This window comes from Schistocerca nitens, chromosome 5 (assembly GCF_023898315.1).
Source record: "Schistocerca nitens isolate TAMUIC-IGC-003100 chromosome 5, iqSchNite1.1, whole genome shotgun sequence".
Taxonomy (NCBI): domain Eukaryota; kingdom Metazoa; phylum Arthropoda; class Insecta; order Orthoptera; family Acrididae; genus Schistocerca; species Schistocerca nitens.
In genome coordinates, this window is record NC_064618.1 from 572,567,146 (window position 1) to 572,579,095 (window position 11,950).

The following is an 11,950-nucleotide window of genomic DNA, read 5'->3' on the forward strand; positions in this document are numbered from 1 at the left end:
GCAAGCGAAGACCATTCTGACGCAAGACCTGAAATAATGTTCGGAGATTTTGCAAATGTTCGGCTTCTGTCTTTCCTGAGATCACAATATCGTCAAGATAGTTCGCAGCAGTAGGGACCGACACACAAACAGTTTGTAAATATTGCTGAAACAAAGCAGGGGCGGATGCACACCCGAATGGCAGTCTTTTGAAGCGATACAAGCCAAGATGCGTGTTTACCACCAAGACGCGCTGGGATTCTGCGTCCACAGGTATTTGCAAGTACGCATCTGCTAGGTCCAATTTTGAAAAATATTTTCCCGGGCACAGTTCGTCAAAAAGATCTTCCGGGCGGGGCAAAGGAAAAGTGGCAGTCACAAGTTGTGGATTCACTGTTGCCTTGAAGTCCACACAAAGTCTCAGTTTACCGGAAGGTTTTGGCAAAATTACTAAGGGTGAGGCCCAGAGAGAAGCCTGCACACGTTCAATTACACCTTGAGATTCTAAATCGGCTAATGTTCTGGCGACCTCATCACGCAATGCGTGGGGAACATTGCGCGCTCTGAAAAATTTCGGTTGCGCGTTTTCTTGCAGTTCCAAATGCGCTTCATAGTGCTTAGCGCAACCAAGGCCCGGTGCAAAAATGTCTGCAAATTCTTCACAAAGACTAGAAACACTGGCGGAAGGCACAGTCTGAGTCACTGATAGGACCTGATTTACTATAGACATATTAAACAATTGAAATAAATCTAAACCAAACAAGTTCACTGCGGAAGTAGAACGAAGAACGTAAAATGATACAAGTTTTGTCTGTCCCTTGTATGTGGCAAGAAGGCTGCATTGTCCTAACACAGGTATATGCTGTCCAGAGTAACTATGTAACTTAACATTTGCGGCACGCAATGGCGATTTGCCCAGTTGTTTGTACGTGTCGTGATTGAGCAATGAAACTGCAGCTCCGGTATCGAGCTGGAATGGTATCACTTTGCCTTCAAAGTTTAAGTCCACAAAAAGTTTATTGTCCTGCTGACGACAAGAGCGACTGTCACGTGCAATTTGAACTGATACAGGTACAGAAGCACTTGCGACTTCACGGGATTTTCGGCGACGTCGACGCACACTGTTTGTGGGACGAACACAGTCACCGTTAGCTAAAGTGTCACTGGACGGGTGGGAATGAACTACATGAATGTCCATGGGCGAAGGTCCACGAGCCTGATTGTCCTGGGTTCGATTCCGGCGCGAAGCAAAGGGCCTGGAATTATTGTGATTGTCTGATCTAAGCCTTTTCTGGCAAATACTTTGAACATGTCCTTTCTTTTGACAGTAAAAGCAAATAGCTTGGCGTGACGGGCAAGTTTCACGCGAATGTCTAGTGGCACACCGCGGGCATGATTTCACTGCAGTTGCTTGCTTACGCGGTGCACGTGTTTGCAAGGTAGGCTGCCGCTGCGGTAACGGGCGCGAGGGCTGCTTAGCGTCCCGTGCAGCGGGCCCGGCGGGCCGGTGAATGTGACACACTGCTGGCGAAGTTTCAAATGAGTCCTGAGCAAAGTCAAGTGTGTCTTGCCTATCCAATATGTCTATCACTTGTTGAAGGGAGGGATTAACGAGTTTCAAAATCTGTTCCCTTATGCGAACATCAGAAACGTTCTGTGCTATTGCATCACGCACCATTGTGTCTGAATAAGGAAGTCCACAGTCACATTCAAATGCACACTCCCTAGTAAGTCCTTGCAAAGTTGCAACCCACTCCCTATTAGTCTGACCGGCCGTACATTTTGTACGAAAGAACGTATACCGTTTTGCAACGACATTCACTGTTTCTTTGAAATAGGCATCTAAAGCAGACAAAATTTCTTCGTAGGACAGAGTTGCTACGTCGCGTCGGGGAAACAATTTCACAATCACACGGTAGGTAGACACACCGACACAAGAAAGCAAAAATGGCTGCCGCTCGTTACCTTGAATTCTGTAGGCTGCTAGATGAAAGTGGAACTGGCGAGACCATTCGTGCCAGGTCTCTTTGGTGGCATCGAATGGTCTAAATTGCGGTGCAACAGCATGGTGTGGATGCGGTAGCGATGAAGCGGCGGCTGCCGCATCGTTTTGCAGCGCACGTTGACCCTGGACGAGCTGTCCAAGGGCTTCCAATAACGCCTGCGTCTGCTGATTCTGCAAGCGAAAAAATTCGGACAGTACATCCGGAGATTGTGGCGAAGCCATGACACAAACGAATTAATACAAACGCTTTTTCTCGTCGCCAATAATGTTGTGTCTAGACCATACAGCCTAGACACAATGCTGTAGCCGATAGGGCACGCAATGCTAACGCAGACGGGCGTGAAGTCTGGAACATGAGACTTATAAATGAATAAGAAGAAAAGTACGTAGATGCTTGTTACTTAACTTTTAATTAGTCCTTGGAATACATCTCTCTTGAATATTAGTAAGCTATAGGCACTGATACAAATGGCGCCTTGCTAGGTGGTCGCCAGTTAACTTAGCAGAGGGCTATTCTACTGTCTATCTCTCGGCAAATGAGAGCAAGGCTTAGCACGTCCAATCGCTAGCTATGTTGTCCGTACAACTGGGGACGAGGTCTCCTCAGTCTCTCGAGACCTGCCTTGTGGTGGTGCTAGGTTTGCGATCCCACAGTGGCGACACGCGGGTCCGACATGTACTACAGGACCGCGGCCGATTTAAGTTACCACCTAGTAAGTGTGGTGACTAGCGGTGACACCACACTGAGCATCATAGAAACCTCCCATGCCACAGGTGAAGAGCAAATTAGAGAAATTGACGGAGAAGCACCGGATTAGCACTGGAGACCATTAACCAATAAGCCAGAGGGCATACCATGTGTCAGCAAGGGAATGTCAAATAATTCGCAATGAGGTAGAGAAAATGATGAAGAATGACATCATTCAGCCTTTGCAGAGCCCACAGTCATCACCAGTGGTCCTCGTCAGGGAGAAGGATGGCAGTTGGGACTTTTGTGTTGATTAAAGGAAGCTTAATAAGATAACTAAAAAGGACATTTACTCTCTTCCACAAACTGACGATACACTAGATTGTCTGAAAGGAGCTACGTTTTTCTCAACCACGGACATGTACTCGGGATACTGGCAGATTGAAGTAGATGAGGCTGATCATGAGAAAACTGCGTTCATCACCCCTGGGGGCGTATATGAGTTTAAGGTAATGCCATTTAGTTTGTGTAATGCAGCAGCAACTTTTGAATGGAAGATGGATAATCTTCTAAGGCACCTGAAGTGGACAATGTGTCTTTGTTATTTAGATGACATTATAGTATTCTCAGATACATCTGATGAACATACAAAAAGACTAAGGCCGTTCTTAAGTGTGTCTAACAAGGCAGACTGGAACTTAATCCAAGAAAGTGTCTCTTTGGAGCAAAAGAAATCAAAATACTTGGACACCTTGTGTCAAACAAAGGTGTGCGGTCAGACCCAGAAAATGTGAGATCTATAACGGAATTTCCTATTCCTAAAAGTATTATAGATGTGAGAAGCTTCCTCAGATTATGTTCTTATTACCATTATTTTATCAAAGACTTATGTATCAAAGTCAGGTCACTCCAAGAGTTGTTAAAAGCCAATGCTAAATTTATCTGAAGTGAAGCTCAACAAGATTCTTTCGATGTGCTGCAAAAAGCTCTGACAACTGACCCTGTATTTGGTCCGTATGAGGAGAGAGCATCTACAGAATTGCATGTGGATGCCAGTGGGTATGGGATTAGTGCTGTTCTGGTGCAGATTTGAGGTGGGAAAGAGAAGATGCTTCTAGGACACTTACAAAAGCCAAGAGAAACTACTCAACTACAGAAAGAGAATGTCTTGCTGTGATCTGGGTCACGTGCAAATTTCGACAATATCTCTATGGAAGGCCATTCACAGTTGTTACAGACCATCATTCACTTTGTTAGTTGACAGGTCTTAAGGATCAAACAGGACTATTCACCAGGTGGGCACTACGTCTTCAAGAGTATGACATTACCATAGTGTTCAAAAGTGGAGGAAAATACCAAGATGCCAACTGTCTCTCAAGAAACCCTTATACTTGCCTTAAATCGGTTAAAGGATGTGAAAGAACAATTAAGGTAGTTAATGCATTACTTTGCAAGAAAAACTTTGATCTGTTTGGAAAGAGGTGGGTACCAGTGATTCCTAAACACATGCACTTAGATGTTCTACAGAAATTTCATGACACACCCGATGCAGGACATTTAGGATTTATTAAGACATATGATAGGGTCTGCAAGAGAGTTTTCTGACCAGGTTTATTTAGGAGTGTCCCTCACTATGTGTCGCACTGTCGAGAGTGCCAGAGGAGAAAGGCAGTTCCTCAGAAACTACCTGGCCAACTCATACCAATTCCACCAGCCGAAACGCCTTTCCAGCATGTTGGGATTGACCTCCTTGGATGATTTCCAACATCTGCTAGTGGCAGTAGATGGATTATTGTTTGCACTGATTATCTGACATGCTATGCCTTTACAAAAGCTGTGAAAACAGCCGAAGCATTCGCAGAAGCCAAATTTATTGTGGAAGACATTGTATTAAAATGCGGTGCCCCAAGGTTGTTAGTTATGGATCAAGGGAAAGTTTTTCAAACAAATCTTGTGACAGAGATAAACTGTCGGCGCAACATTAACTATCACTTGACGACTGCCTACCATCTGCAAACTAACGAGCTTACTGAATGCCTTAATAAGACCTTGGGTGACATACTATCAATGTTTGTCAATGTTGAGCAGAGCAACTGGTATGAGGTGTTATCTTTCATGACGTTTGCCTACAACAACGCCCAACAAGACCCCACAGGATTTACGCCATTTTTCCTGGTGCATGGGTGTGAGGTGACTATGACGATGGACACTGTGTTTCCGTTACATCCTGATGACGTGGACAACTACTACATCAGCCAGGTGTTAACCAGAGTTGAGGAAGCTCAGCAGTTTGCTCAACTCCACACACTGCATGCTCAAGAAAACAATCGCTGAAGGTATGACGTGAGCCACCGCCCTGTTGTCTACCATCCTGGTGACCTCGTCTGGATTTTCACTCCTGTTCAGAAGGTTGGGCTCTCTGAGAAGCTCCTCAGACGATACTTTGGACCTTATAAGGTTGTAAAACAATTGTCTGATGTTACTTATGAAGTTGAAGATTTCGATCTAGACACAAGATGATGAAAACTCAGAGATACGGTCCACGTCCATCGAATGAAGTCCTATAAGAATCCTGTAACCCAGGGTAAATTTGAGGCTCCAGCGACAGGCAACAAGTGGAAAGGTGATGAAGAGCATATCGGCAAAAGAAGTTCTAAGAAGATCACCACAAGGGTGAGAATCAGTCATCAGGGGTCGTTCCTGGAATAAGAGGACATAACACTTATGGAGGGAGCAATGTCGCAGAGAAGATGAGTAGCACCATGATGTAGTGGTTGTCTTAGTAAACTGTTGCGTGGAGGGTCATGAGCTCAATACTCACCTGGACTGTACAATTTTAATTTCTGTATTCGGTTCGAGTACATTCTAAAAGTATCCACAAATGGCAAGAATCATTGTACTGGAATGTTCTGTTACTGTATATATACTGTATGTGTTCTGGCCGAAGGCAGTTCGCTCTGCACTCTTCTATGTACAAGTGCTGAAAAAACCTTTGTTAAGTGAAGTTAGTGTTTGTCATTCATCTGATTACACCTTCTTCTATGTGACAATATCAACAGTGTAGGAAAAGACACATTGCTACTTACCATAATGAAGACATGTCAAGTTGCAGACAGGCACAATTAAAAGACATTCACATAAAGCTGCCAACTACAGTATGTGTCAGAATGCAACTATCACATGGGACATAAGCAGCAATCTGGAGGGGCTGGGGAAGGGGAAGAGTAGTGGTGTACATATGGGGAGAGAGACAAACGCTGTCTGGTGGGGTGCACAGGGACTAGACTGCCAACAGGCACAGTGTCAGGAGGTTGTGGAGTGGAGAGATGGGGAAAAAAGATCAAAAAAGAAAGAGCGTGGGGAAAGATGGGTGGATGCATTGGCAGAGGACTACAAATAAACAAGGTGAGAGATGAGAATGGGGAGAAGGAGATAAGAGAGAAGGGGTGGAAAGTGTTGAATGGAGGGTGCAGGGACAGTATATTACCATAGGTTGAGGCCAGGATAATTACGGAAATGGTAAATGTGTTGTAAGGGTAACTCCCATCTGTGCAGTTCAGAAAAGCTGATTGTGGAGGGAAGGATCCAGATGGCTGGGTAGTGAAGCAGCCATTGAAATCGAGTGTGTTATATTCAGCTGCACGTTGTGCCATAGAGTGGTCTACTTTGCTCTTGGGCGCAGTTTGGCAGTGGCCATTCATCCTGCAGACAGTTGGTTGGTAATCGTACCAAGATAAAAATCTGTGCAATGACTGCAACAGAACTGGTAAATGACATGGCTGCTTTTACAGGTGGCCCAGCTCCTGATGGGGTAGGATAAACCTGTGACAGAACTGGAATAGGAAGTGCGGGGTAGGTGGATTGGGCAGGTTTTGCACCTGTCACTTCCACAGGGATGTGATCTTTGTCGTAAGGGGTTGGATTTGGGAGTGGCCTAAGGATGTACTAGGACATTGTGGAGGCATTCTCACCTTCGTAGTAGCAATACTGAGCCACACTGATACTTGTACCTTGAGCAGAGTGACAAAATGATTGACAAAGAAGATTTATTTACACAGTGGAAGATCCAGTATGGAATAATGGCAATATTACGAAAACAATGGACTGCTACTCACCATATAGCAGAGATGTTGAGTCGCAGATAGGAACAGCAAAAAGTCTGTCAAGCAAGTAAACTTTTGGCCAAAAAGGCTTTAATGGTAAAGAGACAAATACAAGTTACACACACATGATCACAGTGTGTGTATGTGTAAGTGTGAGTTTGTACACGTGTGTGTGTGTGTGTGTGTGTGTGTGTGTGTGTGTGTGTGTGTGTGTGTGTGTGTGTGTGTGTGTGTGTGTGTGTGTGTGTGTGTGAGTGAAATGCCGATGAAGTACTTTTTGCTGAAAGCTTACTTGTTTGACAGTCTTTTTGTTGTTTATATCTGCGACTCAATATCTCCACTGTATGGTGAGTAGCAGTCTACCATATATTGCCGAAGATTTATTTATTTATTGAGTATTCGGTCTTCTGACTGGTTTGATGTGGCCCAACAAGAATTCCTCTCCTGCTCTACCCTCTTCATCTTAGAGTAGCACTAGCACCCTATAGATATTCCAATATCTGTCTTTTCCTACAGTTTTACCCTCTACAGCTCTTTTTAGAACCATGGAATCTGTCCCTTCTTCATATCAATGTTTTCCATATGTTCCATTCTTCACGAATTCTGTACAGAAATTCCTCATTATTTATTTAATCTGTCCAGCTAAGTTTCAGTATTCTTCTGTAGCACAATCAGCTTAAAAGCCCGTGCATCCAAGCTTCTGACAACAATAATATACAGAAGAAGGGAAAAGAAAATTCAGGATAAGTTAGATGACAGTGAGTTTGGCATTAGGAAAGATAAAGGCACCAGAGAGGCAGTTCTCATATAGAGCTTGATAACAGAAGCAAGACCAAAGGGAAATGAAAACATGCGCATAGGATCTGGTGACCTACGAAAAGCATTTGACAATGTAAAATCATCTCAAATGATTTGACTCTCTTCTGTTCCATTTCTCCCTCTGCCCATGATTCACTACCATACAATTCTGTGCTCCAGATCCGCATTCTCAGAAATCTCTTCCCCAAATTAAGACTTGTGTTTGATACCAGTAGACTTCTCTTGGAATGCCCTCTTTACCTTTGCTAGTCTACCTTTTATGTCTTCCTTGCTTTGTCTGTCATAGGTTATTTTGCTTCCATGGTAACATAATTCCTTAACGTTGTGACCACCAATTTCGATGTTAAGTTTCTACCTATCCTCATTTTTACTACATCTCATTACTTTTGTCTTTTCTGGTTTACCCTCAGTCTGTATTCTGTATTCATTGGACTGTTCATTCCATCCAACAGATACTGCAATTCTTCATCACTTTCACTGAGGATAGCAATGTTACTAACAAATCTTATCTTTGATGTTCTTTCACCGTGAATTTTAGTCCCACTCTTGAACCTTTCTCAAATGGCTCTGAGCACTATGGGACTTAACATCTGAGGTCATCAGTCCCCTAGAACTTAGAACTACTTAAACCTAATGAACCTAAGGACATCACACACATCCATGCCCGAGGCAGGATTCGAACCTGCGACCGTAGCGGTCCTGTGGTTCCAGACTGAAGCACCTAGAACCACTCGGCCACACCGGCTGGCTCTTTTTCTCTCAATGCTTCATTGATGTATAGATTGAACAGTAGGGGCAAAAGACTGCACCCTGTCTTACATCATTTTTTATCTGAGCACTTCATTCTTGGTCTTCCAAACTTATTGTTTCCTCTTGGTTCTTGTGCATATTGTATATTACCCATCTTTCTCTATAGCTTATTTCTGTTTTTCCAAAATTTTGAACAACTTGAATCATTTTACATTGTCAAATGCCTTCTGTAGGTCACCAAATTGTATGAGCATGTTTTCATTTCTCTTCAGCCATGCTTGTGTTATCAAGCTCAATGTGAGAACTGCCTTCTGGTACCTTTATCTTTCCTGATGCCAAACTGATCATCATCAAACTTATCCTGAATTTTCTTTTTCCTTCTTCGGTATATTATTGTTTTCAGAAGCTTGGATGCGAGGGCTTTTAATCCAATTGTGTGATAGTTGCTGCACTTATCTGCTCTTGCTAGCTTCAGAATTGTGTGGATGACATTTTTCCAGACATCTGATGGCATACTGTGTCTCAAAGATTGTACAGACTAACGTGTATCGTCATTTTGTTGCCAAATCCCACAGTGATTTTTGAAATTCTGAGGAAATATTGTCTATCCCTTCTGCTTTATTTGATCTCAAGTCTTCTAGTGCTCTATTAAATTCTGTAATACTGGACCCCTACATTATCCATATTGAGTCCAGTTTCCTCTTTCATCAAGTCATCAGACAAGTTCTCCCCCTCAAAGAGGTCTTCAGTGTACTCTTTCTACCTATCTGCTCTCTATTATGTGTTTAACTGTGTAATTCTGATTGTAATTTTAAAGTTACCACCCTCCCTTTCAATTCCACCACAGGAAGTTTTGAATTTTCCTCTCAGCAGTTGTTTTCATTTTGAATTCTTCACACCTTTCCTGCAGCCATTTCTCCTTCACTGCTCTGCAGTCCCTATTTATTTCATTCCTAAGGAATTTATATAGCTGTATTCCTGTCTTTCGCCAAACATTTTTGTATATCCTCCTTTTGTTGATAAATTGAATTATTTCGTCTGTTACCCACAGTTTATTCACAGCTTTGTTCCTTCTACATATGTTTGTCTGTCCAACATCTGTGATTGCCTTTTTAAGAGATGTCCACAATTGTTCAACTGAACTGCCTACTATGGCTTACCACATTATCCACATCCTTAGCACTCTTCAAATGCATCTCCTCATTCATCAGTTCCTCAATATCCCTCTTCCTTCCATATTGATTCCTCCCGATAATTCTCTTGGACTTCAGTCTACTCTTCATCATTACTAAATTGTGGTCTGAGTTTATATCTGCACCTTGTTATGCCTTATAATCCATATCTGATTTCAAAACCTCTGCCAGACCATGATGTAATCCAGCTGCAATTTTCCCATGTCTCTGAGTCATTTCAAAATATACCTCATCCTATTGTGATTCTTGAACAGGATATTCACTACAACCATACAAATTTAGTGCAGAACGCAGTCTATCTCCTCTCTCATTCCTATTGCCAAGCCAATTTTCTTCCATAGCCCTTTTTTTCTATTCCTTCCCCTACAGCTGCATTCAAATTGCCCAGATTATTAGGTTTTCATATTGCTTTGCATACTGAATTACCCTTTCAATATCCTCATATATTTTCTCCATCTTAGAATGTAAATCATATAAGTCTGTAATTTCTTTACGTGTAACGTTTTATGTAAATATAGCCTTTGACTGTGAGTTTAACAACTAAGATACTGTTATCTTTGGTCATGTGGGAAGGAGGTGGATCTTTGGAAGAGGTGGTTGGCGGTCTTTTGATCTGGAGAGTGGGTTGGAGGAGGTGGTGATACAGATGTGGTGGAAAACAATGTCTTATTTCATATTAGTGTAGAAGTGTTAAATGTGAATAAGTGAATAAAATAGTGATGTGCAAAACTAATCTAATGCTTCCTCTCTAAAAATCAAAATACCACGCCACCCTACAAACCAGTTAGTATCATCCAAACACAAAGAAAACTGCGGGAACTTCGCAGTGGAATCACCTTAGACTTCACGAAGACAACAACACAGCCATCGATATGAGTTAATTACCAGACTGTTTGTACTTGTTAATGACCTTGGACTATAATTTGAATCTCCTGTAGTTCCTGAAGTCACCATGTGAACAAAGGAGTAGGACAACTTATAGACTGTTGAAATTTTAGGAAGAGGTCTGTTAAACTTGGGGGCTCATCTGGGATATTACAGTTAAGTGCGATGAGACTAATTGTGCTTTGTTTGCAGGACAGTATAAACTTTATAATTTTTAAAACATGAATAACATTGTACATGTTTCCTGGACCCGAAAAAGTAGTGTGAGATCCAAAAAAGTGCTGGCTTATTGGAGAGGTGGATCTGTGATCGACGCCATGGTGTGAAAAGATAAGTACAATTCTTCTTTGTTTTAAACTTTTTGTCAAGACTGTCCAAACACATGGTGTCATAATGACGCTATCAGAAGAAATTAAAAAGGAAGTGGGAGAAATGTTAGACTCGAACGTGTGTGGTGTAAGTGACGATCCAGATGACTCACAAACTGAAAGAAAGCCAGATCAAGAGGACTGGGTAAGGTTACTCTTTCCCAGAATGGGACAAATGCAGTCCGAATTAACAATGGCAATGAATTCAAATAGTGAATTCCTAGAATCAAAAATAAATGCATCCAGTGAAGCACTAGAAGCGAAATTAAACTTAATTAGTGAATCGCTGGAAGCAAAAATGAAAAGCAACGGTGATGTACTGAAAGAAGAGATCTCAAATTTAAAACTTCAGTTAGGAGAAAGTTTGAAGGGCGTGAACTCCAAAATTGAGGCTATAGAAAATAAGTTTGTGATCTTAGAAAATAAATTGACCACAGTTAGCTCAAGTCAAGGGAAAGAGATTGAAAGGTTAACCTCAGCTCAAAGAACTGTGGAGGAGAGGGTAGACAAATTAAGTCTAGATACAGAATCAAAAGTTAATTCCTTAGATGCTGAATTAAATAAGATACAAGAGTCTGTAAGATGTAATTTAAGTGTAATAGACAAGAGATTCACTGAAATACAAGATAATTTTGTGTCTAGAAATTTATGTATGAATGGTGGAAGTGTGTTGAGTAATTCACCTGTAAAAAGTTTTCCTTGTGGTAATTTACACCCTGTAGACTTCTTACAACACTGCTCTGACAATCTTGTTCCTGGTATGTCTGATAATCTAAAGATTAAATTTGTCAAAAAATTTCTTGAGGGAGAAGCTTTGTCTTGGGCAAACCAACATTTTGATGAGTGGGAAACGTTTGATGATTTTAAGAAGAGTTTCTTAAATAACTTTTGGTCTGAGACTGAACAGGGTAGGATAAAAAGTGAATTTTTAAATGGGCCTAGTTTCAGGGGCAGAAACCATTCAATGAAAGACTTTTGCAGTGATAAACTTAGGAAATTGGTGCTTCTAGATAAACCCTTTGATGAAATGGCGCAAATGGATGCCCTTAAAAGAAGGTTACCTGAAAGAATACAGTGGGAATTAGTGCATGGACCTGATGACTGTTTAGACCAGTCTCTAAAATATATAGACAAATTAGACAGGGCAATGGAGAGAAATG